The following is a 22,748-nucleotide window of genomic DNA, read 5'->3' as shown; positions in this document are numbered from 1 at the left end:
GCATCACTCTCTTAAGCCTCTGCATCCCTTTCTTGAGCCTCTGCATTACACTCGTAAGCCTCTGCATCACTCTAATGAGCCTCTGCATAACTCTCTTGAGTCTCTGCATCACTCTCTTGAGCCTCTGTATCCCTCTCTTGAGCCTCTGCAACACTCTCTTCAGCCTTTGCAACACTCTCTTCAGCCTCTGCATCACTCTTGTAAACCTCTGAATCACTCTCGTGAGCCTCTCCATCAATCTCTTGAGCCCCTGCATCCCTCTATTGAGCCTCTGCATCCCTCTCTTGAGCCTCTGCATCCCTCTCTTGAGCCTCTGCATCCCTCTCTTAAGCCTCTGCATCACTCTCTTCAGCCTCTGCATCACTCTCTTGAGCTTTTGCATCCCTCTCTTAAGCCTCTGCATTACTCTCTTCAGCCTTCGCCGCTCTCAGTAATTGACATATCTTCGTTGAATAAATTCGTAATTTCAAACTACGAATATGTACAGAGAGCCAGAATTTGGCTCCAAAATATGGCTCAAGCGTCGAATTTGGGATGTTTGGGATATATTGAAAACTGCAGGGGGGTTTGAGCAAAATGTGACCCATCATCGCAATCAGTAATTGGCATATTTTCGGTAGAAAATGAAATAATTTCAAACTGCTAATACGTGCAGAGAGCCTGAATTTGGCTCCAAAAAATAAGTCATGGGTCGAACTTGGGATGTTTGGGATGTTTTGAAAACTGCAGGGGGGTTTGGGCAAAATGTAACCCATCGTCGCAATCACTAATTGGCATATTTTCGGTAGAAAATGAAATAATTGCAAACTGCTAATACGTGCAGAGAGCCCGAATTTGGCTCCAAAATATGGCTCAAGCTTCGAATTTTGGATGTTTTGGATATTTTGAAAACTGCAGGGAGGGTTTGGGCAAAATTTGATCCATCGCTGCTTTCAGTAATTGTCATGTTTTCGGTATAAAAACTCGTAACATAAAGATGCAACAAAGGTGTACATCATTATGCCTTATGTAGAAAAACTTCTACACAATCTATGACAACTAGGGAGAATTCTATGAATTCTACCACAATACAATATTGCAAGGTATATCAGAAAATAAATGTACTTGCTACTGAGTCAGGCATTATTACCACTCTGCCTACAGCTCAACTCAAACTAATTGACAGGAAATCTAGAGTTAACACTAGAGGTCTCTTTGATCAAGGATCACAGAAAACCTTCATCACACAACAATTAGTCGAGCAGTTAAAATTAAAACCTGCCAAAAGTGTGAGACTGAATATTTCTGGGTTCTTGACTAATAGTGGACCTCGTGAATACCAAGTAGTCAAGGTGTTAGTGAGACTTGGATCTTCCACTAGTCCAATACAAGTGGTAGTAGTAGATAAACTTCCTTCAGAACTGCAGGTCACAGGACTAGCTCGCACTGCGAGATATTAAATAGTTAAACGATAGTTAAAGATTGTTAAACGAAACCGCATGAGGCTAGCAGACTACAAAAAAATTCTGACTGCCTCACTGATGTTGGTATACTTATCGGCGCTGACCATTATTATAAATTTATAACGGGATGCACCAGACAACATGGAATGAATTTGTTGTCATCTGCTGGAGGCAAGTTGCTTACTGGACCGGTGCTTTTCCAACAAAATCCAGCGTCAACCAACTAACAATCTAACAATACAATAGTGGCGTGACTAGGCTTGGAACAGTCACCCCTACATTTCAGAGAAATATCTGAAGATAATGAGTCTGATCCACCTGTACATCGTCTGTGGGATTTAGACACTTTAGGTATTGTCCCTGAACAACCAAGCCCTGATGATATGTGGACTTACCAGCAATATCTGGATACAGTTGTCTATAAGGACAAACAATACTGGGTGAGACTACCATGGAAGTTGAATCATCCACAACTTCCAGTTAATCATTTCATGGCAGCCTCTCAATTACAGTCTCAATTAATACGGCTGAAGAAGCAGATAGACAAACTGAACATGTATCATCAATTAATTCAACAACAACTCTATAGTAAATTTATCGAAGTTGTTGATAATGATGACCGAAAATTAGGTCACTATTTACCCCATCACGCTGTGGTGAAAGATTCATTGACAACGCCAATACGTATTGTCTTCAACTGTAGTGCCAAAGTGAAGCCAAAAAGCGTGTCCTTGAATGAATGTCTCCAAACGGGACCTAGCCTAACACAAAGGCTACATGATGTACTATTACGATTCCGCACTGGTATTTTCGCTTATACTGCTGATATCAGTAAAGCTTTCCTTAGAGTAGGCTTGCAAGAAGAGGATCGTAACTACACCAAATTTCTCTGGATTAAGGACCCACTGGATCCTGACAGTGATGTCATAACCTACCGGTTTGCCTCTGTGCTATTCGGAGCGACTTCCTCCCCGTTTCTACTTCAAGCCACATTAGATACACATTTGAGGAAGTCAAATAGCTCTTATAAAACATAGATCAGTGACAACATGTATGTCGATAATTTCCAGCGAACTACAAATGACAAATCCAAATTGGTAGAAATCTACCATGAGGCTAACCGTGAGTTATTAGGAGCCAATATGCCACTACAATCATGGGCCTCAAACAATAAATCATTAAACCAGATAATCGAGAAAGAATTTCCGGGTTATCAGGTGCCTAATCAATTAAAAGTTCTGGGCGTGGAATGGAACACAGGTACTGACGAGATGAATGTCAAGTCAGTAAAAACCAATAATTCATCCCTCACCATAAGAAAATTGCTCTCGTATGTCAGTCAACCATTTGACCCTTTAGGCTTACATATCCTATATTAATAAGGGGCAAACTCCTAATGCAGGAATGCTGACAAATTCTGGCTCTCTGCACATATTCGCAATTTGAATTTACGAATTTTTATACCGAAAATATATTAATTACTGAGAGCATATCCCAAACATCATAAATTCGAACCTTGAGCCTTATTTTGGAGCCAAATTCTGACTCTCTGCAAGTATTCGCAGTTTGAAATTATGACTTTTTATACTGAAAATATGTCAATTACTGAAAGCAACGATGGATCACATTTTGCAAAAACCCTCCCTGCAGTTTTCAAAATATTCCAAACAGCCCAAATTAGACGCTTGAGCCATATTTTGGAGCCAAATTATTGCTCTCTGCACATATTCGCAGTTTCAAATTACGAATTTATACACCGAAGATATGTCAATTACTGAGAGCGGCGATAGGTCACATTTTATCCAACCCCCCCCCCCCTTCAGTTTTCAAAATATCCCAACCATCCTAAATTCGAAGCTTGAGCCATATATTGGAGCCAAATTCTGGCTCTCTGCATGTATTCGCAGTTTGAAACTACGAACTTTTATACCGAAAATATGAGTAATTACTGAGAGCGGCGATGGATCACATTTTGCCCAAACCTTCCCTGCAATTTTCAAAATATACCAAACATCCCAAATTCGAACCTTGAGAATTATTTTGGAGCTAAATTCTGGCTCTCTGCACGTATTCGCAGTTTGAAATTACGACTTTTTATCCCAAACATTCCAAATTTGACGCTTGAAAATAAGCCAATTACTGAAAGCAGCGATGGGTCACATTTTGCCAAAACCCCCCGGCAGTTTGCAAAATATCACAAACATCCCAAATTCGACCCATGAGCTATATTTTGGAGCCAAATTCTGGCTGTCTGCAGGTATTCGCTGTATGAAATTACGACATTTTATAACGAAAACATGACAATTACTGAAAGCGGCAATGGATCACATTTTGCCTAAACCCTTCCTGCAGTTTTTAATATATCCCAAACATCCCAAATTCGACGCAAAAGCCATATTTTGGAGCCAAATTCGGGGTCTCTGCACGTGTTCGCAGTTTGAAATTAATTCATTTTATACCGAAAATATGCCAATTACTGAGTGCGGCGATGGATTACATTTTGCCCAAGCCCTCCCTGCAGTTTTCAAAATATCCCAAACATCCCAAATTCGACCCTTGAGCCATATTCTGTGATCCTTGATCAAAGAGACCTCTAGTGTTAACTCTAGATTTCCTGTCAATTAGTTTGAGTTGAGCTGTAGGCAGAGTGGTATTATTGCCTGACTCAGTAGCAAGTACATTTATTTCCTGATGTACCTTGCAATATTGTATTGTGGTAGAATTCATAGAATTCTCCCCAGTTGTCATATATTGTGTAGAGGTTTTTCTACATAAGGCATAATGATGTACACCTTTGTTGCATCTACTGCATAACCATAGCTGCACTACACATTTACTGGGATCATGAGAGCCCATGAGAGGTGGGTTTGGGCAAAATGTGACCTATCGCCGCTCTCAGTAATTGACATATTTTCAGTATAAAAAGTCGTTATTTTAAACTGCGAATATGGGCAGAGAGCCAGAATTTGGCTTGAAAATATGGCTCAAGCGTCGAATTTGGGATGTTTTGGGTATTTTGAAAACTGCAGGGGGGGGGGGGGGGTTGGGCAAAATGTGACCTATCGCTGCTCTCAGTAAATTATATATTTTCGGTATAAAATGTCATAATTTCAAACTGTTAATACGTGCAGAGAGCCCGAATTTGGCTCCAAAATATGGCTCAAGCGTCGAATTTGGGATGTTTGGGATATATTGAAAACTGCAGGGAGAGTTTAGGCAAAATGTGATCCATTGCCGCTTTCAGTAATTGTCGTGTTTTCGTTATAACATGTCGTTATTTCAAACAGCGAATTTGGGATGTTTGGGATATTTTGCAAACTGCCAGGGGGGGTTTGGGCAAAATGTGACCCAACGCTGCTTTCAGTAATTGGCTTATTTTCAAGAGCCAAATTTGGGATGTTTGGGATAAAAAGTCGTAATTTCAAACTGCGAATACATGCAGAGAGCCAGAATTTAGCTCCAAAATAATTCTCAAGGGTCGAATTTGGGATGTTTGGGATATTTTGAAAACTACAGGGATGGTTTGGGCAAAATGTGATCCATCGCCGCTCTCAGTAATTGGCATATTTTCGGTATAAAAAGTCGTAATTTCAAAATGCGAATACGTGCAGAGAGCCAGAATTTGGCTCCAAATTATAGCTCAAGCGTCGAATTTGGGTTGTTTGCTATATTTTGAAAACTGCAGGGGGGGTTTGGACAAAATGTGACCTATTGCTGCTCTCAGTAATTGACATATTTTCGTTAAAAAATGTCGTAATTTCAAACTGCGAATATGTGCAGAGAGCCAGAATTTAGCTCCAAAATATGGCTCAAGGGTCGAATTTGGGATGCTTGGGATAATTTTAAAACTGCGGGGATGGGCTGGGCAAAATGTGATCCATCGCCGCACTCAGTAATTGGCATATTTTCGGTATAAAATGAATTAATTTCAAACTGCGAACACGTGCAGAGACCCCGAATTTGGCTCCAAAATATGGCACAAGCTTCGAATTTGGGATGTTTAGAATATTTTGAAAACTGCAAGGAGGGTTAGGGCAAAATGTGATCCATCGCCGCTTTCAGTAAGTGTCACGTTTTCGGTATAAAAAGTCGTAATTTCAAACTGCGAATACGTTCAGAGAGCCAGAATTTAGCTCCAAAATAATTCTCAAGGGTCGAATTTGAGATGTTTGGGATATTTCAAAAACTACATGGAAGGTTTGGGCAAAATGTGATCCATCGCCGCTCTCAGTAATTGCCATATTTTCGGTATAAAAAGTCGTAATTTCAAACTGCGAATACGTGCACAGAGCCCGAATTTGGCACGAAACAAAATGCAAGAAAACTTGCATAAAATGCAATATTATGCGAAAATCTGAGATTTGAAGGCCAAATCGCATATCGTGATACTACATGAAATAGTATCGAAATATTGGTAAAAATTAATGTATTTACGTAATATCAAACTACATGAAAAAGTGAAAAAAGTCATTATTATACCAAATTTGAGGATTTTAACTTCGAATCATAAAGCGACGTTTAGTATTTTTTAGACCCTAGAAAAGACGTATAAAGATGTTGCTTCCAATACAAATGACAAAAATCAATGTCTTTTCATTAAAATTAACTAAAATGTTCCTGATTTTCGGTTTATATTACCGTTGAAAGATGTACACGTAAAACCGTTCTACTCCAGCTGAAACGTCGATATATGCAATAAAAACAGAAATTCTCCCCCTTTAAATATCTTACCCAGTATTTTAACGAGAAAGAAATAGATGATTGAAAATGACGTATTTAAGGTTATTTTCTGATCGATTATGTGTTTCCATAATTTTTCTCGTATTTTTAATGAAATAATAACAATAAACTGAAAATTCACAAAAACGTAGAAAAACGGCAAAATATTGCTTAATTCGATCATATTTTGTTTAAATCACATAAAGGAAAAGGGGATGATCAAGGTAAAAATATTGCTAAATTCGATGATTTTTAGTACAAAACAAAATGCAAGAAAACTTGCTTATAAATGCAAAATTTGCGAAATTCTGAGATTTGAAGGCCAAATCACATATCGTGAGAAAACATGAAGTAGTATCGAAATATTGGTAAAAACCAATATATATACGTAAAATCAGACTACATGAATAACGTGAAAAAAGTCACTATATTACCATATTTGAGGATTTTAACTTCAAATCATAGAGCGAGGTTTCGGATTATTTAGATCCAAGAAAAGACATATGACAATGTTGTTTCAAATACAAATGATAAAAATCAATGTGTTTTCATTAGAATTAACTAAAATGTTCCTGATTTTCCGTTTATATTACCGATGGAAGATGTACACGTAAAACCGCTCTAATCCGGCTGAAACGTCGATATATGCAATAAAAACAGAACTTCTCCCCTTTCCAATATCTTACTCAGTATTTTAACGAGAAACAAATAGTTAATTTAAAATGAAGTGTTTAAGGTTAATTTTTAATCAATTTTGTGTTTGCATAATTTTTATCGTAAATTTAATGAATTAATAGCAATAAACTGAAAATTCACAAAAACGTGGAAAAACAGCAAAATATTGCCTAATTCGATGATATTTTCTTTATATTACATAAAGGAAAAGGGGATGATAAACGTCAAAATATTGCTGAATTCGATGATTTTTAGCACGAAACAAAATGCAAGAAAACTTGCTTAAAATGCAATATTATGCGAAAATCTGAGATTTGAAGGCCAAATCACATATCGTGATACTACATGAAATAGTATCGAAATATAGGTAAAAATGAATATATTTACGTAATATCAAACTACACGAAAAACGTGAAAAAAAGTCATTATTATACCAAATTTGAGGATTTTAACTTCGAATCATAGAGCGACGTTTCGTATTTTTTAGACCCTAGAAAAGACGTATAAAGATATTGCTTCCAATACAAATGACAAAAATCAATGTGTTTTCATTAAAATTAACTAAAATGTTCCTAATTTTCGGTTTATATTACCGATGGAAGATGTACACGTAAAACCGTTCTACTCCGGCTGAAAAGTCGATATATGCAATAAAACAGAACTTCTCCCCTTGTCAATATCTTACTCAGTATTTTAACGAGAAACAAATAGATGATTGAAAATAAAGTATTTAAGGTTATTTTCTGATCAATTATGTGTTTCAATAATTTTTCTCGTATATTTATTGAAATAATAACAATAAACTGAAAATTCATAAAAACGTAGAAAAACGGCAAAATATTGCTTAATTCGATCATATTTTGTTTAAATCACATAAAGGAATAGGGGATGATAAAGGTAAAAATATAGCTAAATTCGATGATTTTTAGTACAAAACAAAATGCAAGAAAACTTGCTTATAAATGCAAAATTTGCGAAATTCTGAGATTTGAAGGCCAAATCCCATATCATGACAAAACATGAAGTAGTATCGAAATATTGGTAAAAACGAATATATATACGTAAAATCACACTACTGAATAACGTGAAAAAAGTCACTCTATATTATCCTCAATATTTGAGGATTTTAACTTCAAATCATAGAGCGAGGTTTCGTATTATTTAGATCCAAGAAAAGACATATGACAATGTTGTTTCAAATACAAATGATAAAATTCAATAAGTTTTCATTAGAATTAACTAAAATGTTCCTGATTATCCGTTTATATAACCGATTAAAGATATACACGTAAAGCCGCTCTAATCCGGCAGAAACGTCGATATATGCAATAAAAACAAAACTTCTCCCCTTTCCAATATCTTACTCAGTATTTTAACGAGAAACAAATAATTGATTGAAAATGAAGTGTTTAAGGTTAGTTTCTAATCAATTATGTGTTTGCATCATTTTTATCGTATATTTAATGAATTAATTGCAATAAACTGAAAATTCACAAAAACGTGGAAAAACAGCAAAATATTGCCTAATTCGATGATATTTTGTTTATATCACATAAAGGAAAAGGGGATGATAAACGTCAAAATATTGCTGAATTCGATGATTTTTAGTACGAAACAAAATGCAAGAAAACTTGCTTAAAATGCAATATTATGCGAAAATCTGAGATTTGAAGGCCAAATCGCATATCGTGATATTACATGAAATAGTATCGAAATATTGGTAAAAATGAAGGTATTTTCGTAATATCAAACTACATGAAAAACGTGAAAAAAGTCATTATTATACCAAATTTGAGGATTTTAACTTCGAATCATAGAGCGACGTTTCGTATTTTTTAGACCCTAGAAAAGACGTATAAAGATGTAGCTTCCAATACAAATGACAAAAATCAATGTCTTTTCATTAAAATTAACTAAAATGTTCCTGATTTTCGGTTTATATTACCGATGGAAGATGTACACGTAAAACCGTTCTACTCCGGCTGAAACGTCGATATATGCAATAAAAAAAGAAATTCTCCCCCTTTGAATACCTTACCCAGTATTTTAACGAGAAAGAAATAGATGATTGAAAATGAAGTATTTAAGGTTATTTTCTGATCGATTATGTGTTTCCATAATTTTTCTCGTATATTTAATGAAATAATAACAATAAACTGAAAATTCACAAAAACGTAGAAAAACGGCAAAGTATTGCTTAATTCGATCATATTTTGTTTAAACCACATAAAGCAAAAGGGGATGATAAAGGTAAAAATATTGCTAAATTCGATGATTTTTAGTACAAAACAAAATGCAAGAAAACTTGCTTATAAATGCAAAATTTGCGAAATTCTGAGATTTGAAGGCCAAATCCCATATCGTGACAAAACATGAAGTAGTATCGAAATATTGGTAAAAACGAATATATATACGTAAAATCACACTACTGAATAACGTGAAAAAAGTCACTCTATATTATCCTCAATATTTGAGGATTTTAACTTCAAATCATAGAGCGAGGTTTCGTATTATTTAGATCCAAGAAAAGACATATGACAATGTTGTTTCAAATACAAATGATAAAATTCAATAAGTTTTCATTAGAATTAACTAAAATGTTCCTGATTATCCGTTTATATAACCGATTAAAGATATACACGTAAAGCCGCTCTAATCCGGCAGAAACGTCGATATATGCAATAAAAACAAAACTTCTCCCCTTTCCAATATCTTACTCAGTATTTTAACGAGAAACAAATAATTGATTGAAAATGAAGTGTTTAAGGTTAGTTTCTAATCAATTATGTGTTTGCATCATTTTTATCGTTTATTTAATGAATTAATTGCAATAAACTGAAAATTCACAAAAACGTGGAAAAACAGCAAAATATTGCCTAATTCGATGATATTTTGTTTATATCACATAAAGGAAAAGGGGATGATAAACGTCAAAATATTGCTGAATTCGATGATTTTTAGTACGAAACAAAATGCAAGAAAACTTGCTTAAAATGCAATATTATGCGAAAATCTGAGATTTGAAGGCCAAATCGCATATCGTGATATTACATGAAATAGTATCGAAATATTGGTAAAAATGAAGGTATTTTCGTAATATCAAACTACATGAAAAACGTGAAAAAAGTCATTATTATACCAAATTTGAGGATTTTAACTTCGAATCATAGAGCGACGTTTCGTATTTTTTAGACCCTAGAAAAGACGTATAAAGATGTAGCTTCCAATACAAATGACAAAAATCAATGTCTTTTCATTAAAATTAACTAAAATGTTCCTGATTTTCGGTTTATATTACCGATGGAAGATGTACACGTAAAACCGTTCTACTCCGGCTGAAACGTCGATATATGCAATAAAAAAAGAAATTCTCCCCCTTTGAATACCTTACCCAGTATTTTAACGAGAAAGAAATAGATGATTGAAAATGAAGTATTTAAGGTTATTTTCTGATCGATTATGTGTTTCCATAATTTTTCTCGTATATTTAATGAAATAATAACAATAAACTGAAAATTCACAAAAACGTAGAAAAACGGCAAAGTATTGCTTAATTCGATCATATTTTGTTTAAACCACATAAAGCAAAAGGGGATGATAAAGGTAAAAATATTGCTAAATTCGATGATTTTTAGTACAAAACAAAATGCAAGAAAACTTGCTTATCAATGCAAAATTTGCGAAATTCTGAGATTTGAAGGCCAAATCACATATCGTGAGAAAACATGAAGTAGTATCGAAATATTGGAACAAACGAATATATATACATATAATCACACTACATGAATAACGTGAAAAAAGTCACTATATTACCATATTTGAGGATTTTAACTTCAAATCATAGAACGAGGTTTCGTATTATTTAGATCCAAGAAAAGACATATGACAATGTCGTTTCAAATACAAATGATAAAAATCAATGTGTTTTCATTAGAATTAACTAAAATGTTCTGATTTTCCGTTTATATAACCGATTTTAGATATACACGTAAAACCGCTCTAATCCGGCTGAAACGTCGATATATGCAATAAAAACAAAACTTCTCCCCTTTCCAATATCTTACTCAGTATTTTAACGAGAAACAAATAGTTGATTTAAAATGAAGTGTTTAAGGTTAATTTTTAATCAATTTTGTGTTTGCCAGGTCAGGTTGCGTCAGGTCAGGTAGCATCAGGTCAGGTTGCGTCAGGTAAGGTTGTGTCAGGTCAGGTTGTGTCAGGTCAGGTTGCGTCAGGTCAGGTAGCGTCAGGTCAGGTCTGGTTGCGTCAGGTTAGGTTGCGTCAGGTCAGGTTGCGTCAGGTCAGGTAGGGTCAAGTTAAGTTGCGTCAGGTCAGCTTGCGTCAGGTCAGGTTGCGTCAGGTCAGGTTGCGTCAGGTCAGGTAGCGTCAGGTCAGGTCAGGTAGGGTCAGGTCAGGTAGCGTCAGGTCAGGTTGCGTCAGGTCAGGTAGCGTCAGGTTGCGTCAGGTTAGGTTGCGTCAAGCCAGGTTGCGTCAGGTCAGGTAGCGTCAGGTCAGGTTGCGTCAGATCAGGTTGAGTCAGGTCAGGTAGCGTCAGGTCAGGTTGCATCATGGCAGGTTGCGTCAGGTCAGGTAGTGTCAGGTCAGGTTGTATCAGGTCAGGTTGCGTCAGGTCAGGTTGCGTCAGGTCAGGTTGAGTCAGGTTAGATGTCATTACCTAAACCATGACTGACATATGAGGGTGATAGTATCTGTGTTCCAGTAGCATGTGTGAGAGAATCTTTGTGAACCACATTTATTCCTGATAGAGTCTGTACGTACCAGAAATATCGAAGTTTAACTGTTTTATGATATATAAGGAGATAAAGAGAAAGATATGTATAGAGAGAGGACGACATGGAGACAGAGAGAGTAAGCCACACAAACACACATATACTCAAACTGAGACAAATATGAAAGTTTTACGTGTTCATTGTTGACTCAAAATCCGGAATTCTAGGTTCGATTACCAGTGGCTGCAGAAATGGCTTGGGCACATTTCCTCTCACCTAATGCATCTGTTCACCTAGCAGTAAATATGAACCCAGTACTTAGTCAGCATGTTGTGGGGTTGTATCGTGGGGTAGGGTAGTAATTGGACCTACTAAGCCGTTCACGCCTAAAATGTTTGGGCACATTTCCTCTCATTAAATGCATCTGTTCACCTAGCAGTAAATTGGTAGCCAGGAGTTAGTCAGCATGTTGTGAACTGGTATCATGGGAGAGCGAGAGAGGCAGAAATACAGAGAAAGAAACAGGCATAACATACAAAGTCAGAAAGAGAACAGAAGAGAGGAAGATCAGAGGAAGATCAGAGAGAGAGACAGAGAGAGAACGGCAACAGCCTGTTTGTATAAATTAGCTGTCCTCACTCCTACTCTGCAGATAAGGAGAAAAAACTCTTTCAATGTTGATTGCCCTTTTTTTTCTAACTAATAGCTTACCACAATTCCTACAACTTCTCTCATAAAGTGAAAATAGTCCCTTTCAGTACCATAAAAGTTAGTAAATTATTAACCTTCATGAGACAAAAAAACACTTGAGTCTCTCTCTTTAAATTTTACTTCCGTGTATATTAATTTAAATGTCGAAAAATGCCCTCAATATTGTCTAAGTTATCAACGTGTTGGTCTCCTTCTGGGCTTCACACTCCCCCTTCAGCTTCCAGTCAAGACGTCATCCTCCTCCTCCTCCCCAAATAGCCCAAACAAAAACCCATCCACGCCAGGCAAATTTACGTCGGAGCTTTACCCTGTTTATTACGCCCAAATACAATAATTACAGATATTATTTACTCAAACGTATCAAAGTTAACTGTTGCAGCCAAATATATATTTTGTTCAGCTGGAATATTGGAGCATTAAACCGCCGACGACATGTTACCAAATTACTCAATATAAATATAAGAACCAGCTTTGGAAAACTTGGCGACCCCAGAATGGCCTAGTCGGATGGGAATCTGTTCTCATGAGAACTGACGTGTGTTCGAGTCTGTCAAAACGGTGTAACTACAGGGCACAGATTTGTGTGTGTCCCGTCCTGTAGCTGCGTCCGTCCATCTCGACTGTGAGGTCTCTGGGTAGCTAAAACTTGACCTGACCTGACCTGACCCTGGGATGTGGGGAAGGGTGGAAGTCCGGGGGCCCACGGACCCACACCTGGACCCGAGTTAGATTAGGTAAGGCGAGGTCAGGTCGTGTCGGGTCAGGTCGTGTCGGGTCAGGTCGTGTCTATATAATAAAATAAATAATATGTCTATATCTAATGTCTGTAATCATTATCTAATATATCTAATGTAATGTAATGTAATATGTAATGTAATGTAATATGTAATGTAATGTAATATGCAATGTAATGTAATATGTAATGTAATGTAATGTAATATGTAATGTAATGTAATATGTAATGTAATGTAATATGTAATGTAATGTAATGTAATGTAATGTAATATGTAATGTAATGTAATATGTAATGTAATGTAATGTAATATAATGTAATGTAATGTAATATGTAATGTAATGTAATGTAATGTAATATGTAATGTAATGTAATGTAATGTAATATGTAATGTAATGTAATGTAATGTAATGTAATATGTAATGTAATGTAATGTAATATGTAATGTAATGTAATGTAATGTAATATGTAATGTAATGTAATGTAATGTAATATCTAATGTAATATATATGTAATGTAATATCTAATGTAATATGTAATGTAATGTAATGTAATGTAATATCTAATGTAATATATATGTAATGTCTATATAATAAAATAAATAATATGTCTATATCTAGTGTCTGTAACCTAATGTCTAATGTAATGTAATATCTAATGTAATCTGTATATCTAATGTAATATATATGTAATGTCTATTTAATAAAATAAATAATATGTCTATATCTAATGTCTCTAACCTAATATCTAATGTAATGTAATATCTAATGTAATCTGTATATCTAATGTAATGTAATATCTAATGTAATCTGTATATCTAATGTAATGTATATATATAATGTCTATAAAATAAATAAAAAATTAAAAACTAAAAATAAAATAAATAAAAATGAATAAATAAAAATGAATAAATAAAGCGCCGAATGAATCGCCGAATGAATCGTAAATCGTCGGGTAAATCGTCGGTTAAATCGTCGGATAAATCGTCGGCTAAATCGTCAGGTAAATCGTCGGGTAATTTTTACCCGTTTTTTACCCGTGTAAAAACGGGTAAACCCGACAGGTAAACCCGACGGGTTTACCCGCCGTGTAAGTCGTCGAATAAATAAAATAAAATAGTCAAAAATCTGTTCTCGTGATAACTGACGTGTAATCTGAAAACTAAACACGTCGGGTAAACCGTCATTGTAAACCGTCGGGTAAACTGTCAGAGTAAAGCGTCGGGTAAACCGTCAGGTAAACGTAGGATAAAACGTCGGGTAAACTGTCAGGGTAAACCGTCGGGTAAACCGTCGGGTAAACGTCGGATAAAGCGTCGGGTAAAGCGTGAAAGACGCCTGCCAGTGTGTTGCTGGAGACCCCTGCCAGTGTGTTGCTGGAGACCCCTGCCAGTGTGTTGCTGGAGACCCCTGCCAGTGTGTTGCTGGAGACCCCTGCCAGTGTGTTGCTGGAGACCCCTGCCAGTGTGTTGCTGGAGACCTCTGCCAGTGTGTAGCTGGAGACCCCTGCCAGTGTGTTGCTGGATACCCCTGCCAGTGTGTTGCTGGAGACCCCTGCCAGTGTGTTGCTGGAGACCTCTGCCAGTGTGTTGCTGGAGACCTCTGCCAGTGTGTTGCTGGAGACCTCTGCCAGTGTGTTGCTGGAAACCTCTGCCAGTGTGTTGCTGGAGACCCCTGCCAGTGTGTTGCTGGAGATCCCTGCCAGTGTGTTGCTGAAGACCTCTGCCAGTGTGTTGCTGGAGACCCCTGCCAGTGTGTTGCTGGAGACCCCTGCCAGTGTGTTGCTGGAGACCCCTGCCAGTGTGTTGCTGGAGACCCCTGCCAGTGTGTTGCTGGAGACCCCTGCCAGTGTGTTGCTGGAGACCTCTGCCAGTGTGTTGCTGGAGACCCCTGCCAGTGTGTTGCTGGAGACCTCAGCCAGTGTGTTGCTGGAGACCTCTGCCAGTGTGTTGCTGGAGACCCCTGCCAGTGTGTTGCTGGAGACCCCTGCCAGTGTGTTGCTGGAGACCTCTGCCAGTGTGTTGCTTGAGACCCCTGCCAGTGTGTTGCTGGAGACCTCTGCCAGTGTGTTGTTGGAGACCCCTGCCAGTGTGTTGCTGGAGACCTCTGCCAGTGTGTTGCTGGAGACCTCTGCCAGTGTGTTGCTGTTTGATATTACGTAAATATATTCATTTTTACCAATATTTCGATACAATTTCATGTAGTATCACGATATGTGATTTGGCCTTCAAATCTCAGATTTTCGCATAATATTGCATTTTAAGCAAGTTTTCTTGCATTTTGTTTCGTACTAAAAATCATCGAATTCAGCAATATTTTGACGTTTATCATCCCCTTTTCCTTTATGTGATATAAACAAAATATCATCGAATTAGGCAATATTTTGCTGTTTTTCCACGTTTTTGTGAATTTTCAGTTTATTGCTATTAATTCATTAAATATACGATAAAATTGATGCAAACACATAATTGATTAGAAATTAACCTTAAACACTTCATTTTCAATCAACTATTTGTTTCTCGTTAAAATACTGAGTAAGATATTGGAAAGGGGAGTAGTTCTGTTTTTATTGCAATTATCGACGTTTCAGCCGGATTAGAGCGGTTTTACGTGTACATCTTCCATCGGTAATATAAACGGAAAATCAAGAACATTTTAGTTAATTCTAATGAAACACATTGATTTTTATCATTTGTATTGAAAACAACATTGTCATATGTCTTTTCTTGGATCTAAATAATACGAAACCTCGCTCTATGATTTAAAGTTAAAATCCTCAAATATGGTAATATAGTGACTTTTTTCACGTCATTCATGTAGTGTGATTTTACGTATATATATTCGTTTTTACCAATATTTCGATATTACTTCATGTTTTCTCACGATATGTGATTTGGCCTTCAAATTTCAAAATTTCGCAAATTTTGCATTTTTAAGCAAGTTTTCTTGCATTTTGTTTTGTACTAAAAATCATCGAATTTAGCAATATTTTGACCTTTATCATCCCCTTTTCCTTTATGTGATTTAAACAAAATATCATCGAATTAGGCCGTTTTTCCACGTTTTTGTGAATTTTCAGTTTATTGTTATTAATTCATTATATATACGATAAAAATTATGAAAACACATAATTGATCAAAAAATAACCTTAAATACTTCCTTTTCAATCATCTATTTCTTTCTCGTTAAAATACTGAGTAAGATATTGAGAAGGGGAGAAGTTCTGTTTTTATTGCATATATCGACGTTTCAGCCGGATTAGAACGGTTTTACGTGTACATCTTCCATCGGTAATATAAACGGAAAATCAGGAACATTTTAGTTAATTTTAATGAAAACACATTGATCTTTATCATTTGAATTTGAAACAACATTGTCATATGTCTTTTCGCGGATCTAAATAATACGAAACCTCGCTCTATGATTTGAAGTTAAAATCCTCAAATATGGTAATATAGTGACTTTTTTCACGTTATTCATGTAGTGTGATTTTACGTATATATATTCGTTTTTTACCAATATTTCGATACTACTTCAAGTAGTCTCACGATATGTGATTTGGCCTTCATATCTCAGAATTTCGCAAATTTTGCATTTTAAGCAAGTTTTCTTGCATTTTGTTTTGTACTAAAAATTATCGAATATAGCAATATTTTTACCTTTATCATCTCCTTTTCCTTTATGTGATTTAAACAAAATTTCATCGAATTAGGCAATATTTGGCCGTTTTTCCACGTTTATGTGAATTTTCAGTTTATTGTTACTACTCTCTTGAGCCTCTGCATCCCTCTCTTGAGCCTTTGAATCACTCTCTTGAGCCTCTGCATCCCTCTCATGAGCCTCTGAATCACTCTCCTGAGTCTCTGCATCCCTCTCTTGAGCCTCTGAATCACTCTCTTGAGCCTCTGAATCACTCTCTTGAGCCTCTGCATCCCTCTCTTGAGCCTTTGAATCACTGTCTTGAGCCTCTGCATCCCTCTCTTGAGCCTCTGAATCACAATCTTGAGTCTCTGCATCCCTCTCTTGAGCCTCTGAATCACTCTCTTGAGCCTCTGAATCACTCTCATGAGCGTCTGCATCCCTCTCTTGAGCCTTTGAATCACTCTCTTGAGCCTCTGCATCCCTCTCTTAAGCCTCTGCATCACTCTCGTAAGCCTCTGAATCACTCTCTTGAGCCTCTGCATCACTCTCTTGAGCCTTTGCATCCCTCTCCTAAGCCTCTGCAACACTCTCTTCAGCCTATGCATCACTTTCTCGAGCCTCTGCATCACTCTCTTGATCCTCTGCATCACTCTCTTGGGCCTCTGCATCACTCTCTTGAGCCTCTGCATCACTCTCTTCAGCCTCTGCATCACTCTCTTAAGCGTCTGCTTCCCTCTTTTGATCCACTGCATCACTCTCTTGAGCCTTTGTAACACTCTCTTCAGCGTCTGCATCACTCTCGTAAGCCTCTGAATCACTCTCTCGAGCCTCTGCATCACTCTCGTGATCCTCTGCATCACTCTCTTGAGTCTCTGCATCACTCTCTAGAGCCTCTGCATCACTCTCTTCAGCCTCTGCATCACTCTCTTAAGCCTCTGCATAGCTCTCTTGAGTCTCTGCATCACTCTCTTGATCCTCTGCATCACTCTCTTGAGCCTCTGCATCACTCTCTTAAGCTTCTGCATTACTCTCGTAAGCCTCTGAATCACTCTCTTGAGCCCCTGCATCCCTCTCTTGAGCCTCTGCTTCACTCTCTTGAGACTCTGCATCACTCTCCTGAGCCTCTGCATCACTCTCTTAAGCCTCTGCATCACTCTCGTAAGTTTCTGAATCACTCTGTTGAGCCTCTGCATCACTTTCTTGAGCCTCTCCATCACTCTCTTGAGCCTCTGCATCCCACTCTTAAGCCTCTGCATCATTCTCTTTTGCCTCTGCATCCCTCTCTTAAGCCTTTACATCATTCTCTTCAGCCTCTGTATTCCTCTCTTAAGCCTCTGCATCACTCACTTGATCCTCTACATCATTCACTTGTGCCTCTGCATCACTCTCTTGAACCTCTGCATCACTCTCTTGAGCCTCTGCATCTCTCTATTCAGCCTCTACATCACTCTCTAGAGCCTCTGCATCACTCTCTTGAGCTTTTAAATCCCTCTCATGAGCCTCTGCATCCCACTCTTAAGCCGCTGCATCACTCTCTTGAGCCTTTGCATCACTCTCTTGAGCCTCTGCATCCCTCTCTTAAGCCTCTACAACACTCTCTTCAGCCTCTGCATCACTCTCTTAATGCAACACTCTCTTCAGCCTCTGCGTCACTCTCTTGAGCCTTTGCATCACTCGCTTGAGCATTTGCATCCCTCTCTTAAGCCTCTGCAACACTCTCTTCAGCCTCTGCATCACTCTCGTAATCCTCTGCATCCCTTTTTTGAGCCTTTGCATCACTTTCTTAAGCCTCAGCATCCCTTTCTTGAGCCTCTGCATCACTCTCTTGATCTCCTGCATCCATCTCATGAGCCTCTGCATCCCTCTCCTGAGCCTTTGCATCACTCTCTTAAGCCTCTGAATCCCTCTCTCGAAAATCTGCGTCACTCTCAAGAGCCTCTGCATCCCACTCTTGTGCCTCTGCATCCCTCACTTGAGCCTCTGCATCCCTCTCTTGAGCCCCTGCATCCCTCTCTTAAGCGTCTGCATCACTCTCTTAAGCCTCTGCTTCCCTCTCTTGATCCTCTGCATCACTCCCTTGAGCTTCTGCATCACTCTCTTGATCCTCTGCATCCCTCTCTTGAGCCTCTGCATCCCTCTCTTGAACTCTTGCATCCCTCTAATGAGCCTCTACATCCCTCTCTTAAACCTCTCTTAAGGAGGATTAAGCCTCTGCATCACTCTCTTAAGCCTCTGCATCACTCTCGTAAGATTCTGAATCACTCTGTTGAGCCTCTGCATCACTTTCTTGAGCCTCTCTATCACTCTCTTGAGCCTCTGCATCCCTCTCTTAATCATATGCATCATTCTCTTTAGCCTCGGCATCCCTCTCTTAAGCCTCTGCATCATTCTCTTGAGCCCCTACATCATTCTCTTTAGCCTCTGCATCCCTCTCTTAAGCCTCTACATCATTCTCTTGTGCCTCTGCATCATTCACTTGAACCTATGCATCACTCTCTTAAGCCCTGCATCCCTCTCTTGAGCCTCTGCGTCACTCTCAAGAGCCTCTGCATCCTTCCCTTGAGCCTCTGCATCCCCCTCTTGAGCCTCTGCATCCCTCTCTTGGGCCTTTGCATCCCTCTCTTGAGCCTCTACATCCCTTTTTTAAGCCTTTGCATCACTCTCTTAAGCCTCTGAATCACTCTCTTGAGCCTCTGCATCACTCTCTTGAGCCCCTGCATCCCTCTCTGAAGCCTCTGCATCACTCTCGTGAGCCTCTGCATCACCCTCATAAGCCTCTGCATTACTCTCTTGAGCCTCTGCATCCCTCTCCTAAGCCTCTGCCTCACTCTCTTAAGCCTCTGCATCACTCGCTTGAGCCTCTGCATCCCTCTCTTCAGCCTCTGCATCACTCTCTTCAGCCTCTTCATCCCTCTCTTGAGCCTCTGCAACACTCTCTTCAGCCTCTGCATCACTCTCTTAAGCCTCTGAATCCCTCTCTTGAGGCCTCTGCATAACTCTCTCGAGCCTCTGCATCACTCTCTTGATTCTCTGCATCACTCACGTAAGCCTCTGCATCACTCTCTTGAGTCTCTGCATCACTCTTTAGAGCATCTGCATCACTCTCTTTAATCCCTGCATCTCTCTCTTATGCCTCTTCTTCCCTCTCTTGATCCTCTGCATCACTCTCTTGAGCCTCTGCATCACTCTCTTAAGCCTCTGCATCACTCTCGTAAGCCTCTGAATCACTCTCTTGAGCCTCTGTATTACTCTCTTGAGCCCCTGCATCCCTCTCATGAGCCCCTGCATCCCTCTCTTGAGCCTCTGCATCCCTCTCCTGAGCCTTTGCATCACTCTCTTAAGCCCTGCATCTCTCTCTTGAGCCTCTGCGTCACTCTCAAGAGCCTCTGCATCCCTCTCTTGTGATTCTGCATCCCTCACTTGACCCTATGCATCCGTCTCTTGAGCCCCTGCATCCCTCTCTTGAGCCTCTGCACCCCTCTCTTGATCCTCTGCATCACTCTCTTGAGCCTCTGCATCTCTCTCTTATGCCTCTGCATCACTCTCGTAAGCCTCTGAATCACTCTCTTGAGCCTCTGCATCACTATCTTAAGCCCCTGCATCCATCTCTTGAGCCTCTGCATCACTCTCCTGAGCCTCTGCATCACCCTTTTAAGCCTCTGCATCCCTCTTTTGAGAGTCTGCATCACTTTCTTAAGCCTCTGCATCACTCTCTTAAGCATTTGCATCACTCTCGTAAGCCTCTGAATCACTATCTTGAGCCTCTGCATCCCTCTCTTGAGCCTCTGTATCACTCCCAAGAGCCTCTGCATCCCTTTCTTGTGCCTCTTTATTCCTCACTTGAGCCTCTGCATCACTCTCTTGAGCCTCTGCATCACTCTCTTGAGGCTCTGCATCACTCTCTTAAGCCTCTGCATCCCTCTCTTGAGCCTCTGCATCAATATCTTGAGCCTCTGCATCACTCTCTTGAGCCTCTGCATCACTCTCTTAAGCCTCTGCATCCCTCTCTTAAGCCTCTGCATCCCTCTCTTGAGCCTCTGCATCACTCTCTTGAGCATCTGAATCCCTCTCTTGAGCCTCTGCATCACTCTCTTCAGCCTCTGCATCCCTCTCTTGAGCCTCTGCATCAATCTCTTAAGCCTCTGCATCACTCTCAAGTGCCTCTGCATCTTTTTCGTGTGCCTCTACATCACTCACTTTAGCTTCTGCATCCCTCTCTTAAGACTCTGCATCCCTCTCTTGAGCCTGTTCATCCCTTTCTTTAGCCTCTGTATCCCTCTCTTGAGCCTCTGCACCACTCTCTTAAGCCTCTGCATCACTCTCGTAAGCCTCTGCATCACTCTCTTAAGCCTCTTCATCACTTTCGTAATCCTCTGACTCACTCTCTTGAGCCTCTCTATCACTCTCTTGAGCCCCTGCATCCCTCTATTGAGAATCTGCATCACTCTCTTGAGCCTCTGCATCACCCTCTTAAGCCTCTGCATCCCTCTTTTGAGCCTCTGCATCACTTTCTTAAGCCTCTGCATCCCTTTCTTGAGCCTCTGCATCTCTCTCTTGAACTGCTGCATCCCTCTCATGAACCTTTGCATCCCTCTCTTGAGCCTTTGCATAACTCGCCTAAGCCTATGCATCCCTCTCATGTGCCTCTGCATCCCTCACTTGAGCCTCTGCATACCTCTCTTTAGCTCCTGCATCCCTCTCTTGAGCCTGTGCATCCCTCTTTTGAGCCTCTGCATCCCTCTCTTGAGCCTCTGCATCACTCTCTTTAGCCTCTGCATCCCTTTCTTGAGCCTCTGCATCACTCTCTTGAGCCTCTGCATCACTCTCTTGAGCCTCTACATCCCTCTCTTGAGCCTCTGCAACACTCTCGCCTCTGCATCACTCTCTTAAGCCTCTGAATCCCTCTCTTGAGGCCTCTGCATCCCTCTCTTGAGCCTCTGCATCACTCTCTTCAGCCTCTGCATCCCTCTCTTGAGCCTCTGCATCACTCTCTTGAGCCTCTGCATCACTCTCTTGAGCCTCTGCATCACTCTCTTGAGCCTCTACATCCCTCTCTTGAGCCTCTGCATCCCTCTCTTAAGCCTCTGCATCATTCTCTTGAGCCTCTGCATCACTCTCTTGAGCTTCTGAATTACTCTCTTGAGCCTCTGCATCCCTCTCTTAAGCCTCTGCAACACTCTCTTCAGCCTCTGCATCACTTTCTTAAGCCTCTGCATCCCTCTCTTGATCATCTGCATCACTCTCGTAAGCCTCTGCATCCCTTTTTTGAGCCTCTGGATCACTTTCTTAAGCCTCTGCATCCCTTTCTTGAGCCTCTGCATCACTCTCTTGAACTCTCTTGAAGAGAGTGATGCAGAGGTTCTAGAGAGTGATGCAGAGTTAAGGGAGTGATGCAGAGGATCAAGAGAGTGATGCTAAGGCTCGAGAGAATGATGCAGAGGCTCGAGAGAGTTATGCAGAGTCCTCAAGAGAGGGATTCAGAGGCTTAAGAGAGTGATGCTGAGGCTGAAGAGAGTGGTACAGAGGCTCAAGAGAGGGATGCAGAGGCTCAAAAGAGTGATGAATAGGTTCAAGAGAGGGAAGCAGAGGCTTACGAGAGTGATTTAGAGGCTGAAGAGAGTAATGCAGAGGCCCTAGAGAGTGATGCAGAGACTGAAGAGTGTGATGCAGGGCCGAGAGATTGATGCAGAGGCCTCAAGAGAGGGATTCAGAGGTTTAAGAGAGTGATGCAGAGGCTGAAGAGAGTGTTGCAGAGGCTGAAGAGAGGGATGCAGAGGCTCAAGAGATTGATGCCGAGGATCAAGAGAGTTATGCAGAGGCTCAAGAGAGTGATGCAGAGGCTTACGAGAGTAATGCAAATGATCAATAGAGGGATGCAGAGGCTTAAGAGAGTGATGCAAAGGCTGAAGAGCGTGTTGCAGAGGCTTAAGATAGTGATGCCGAGGCTACAGTGAGTGATGCAGATGCTTAAGAGAGGGATGCAGACGCTCAAGAGAGGGATGTAGAGGCTCAAGAGAGTGATGCAGAGGTTCAAGAGAGGGAGGCAGAGGCTGAAGAGAGTGAAACAGAGGCTCAACAGAGGGATGCAGAAGCTCAA

This window comes from Procambarus clarkii, chromosome 67 (assembly GCF_040958095.1).
Source record: "Procambarus clarkii isolate CNS0578487 chromosome 67, FALCON_Pclarkii_2.0, whole genome shotgun sequence".
In the NCBI taxonomy this organism is placed as follows: Eukaryota; Metazoa; Arthropoda; class Malacostraca; order Decapoda; family Cambaridae; genus Procambarus; species Procambarus clarkii.
The sequence above is the reverse complement of the archived record's forward strand: the minus strand, read 5'-3'. Positions refer to the sequence as shown.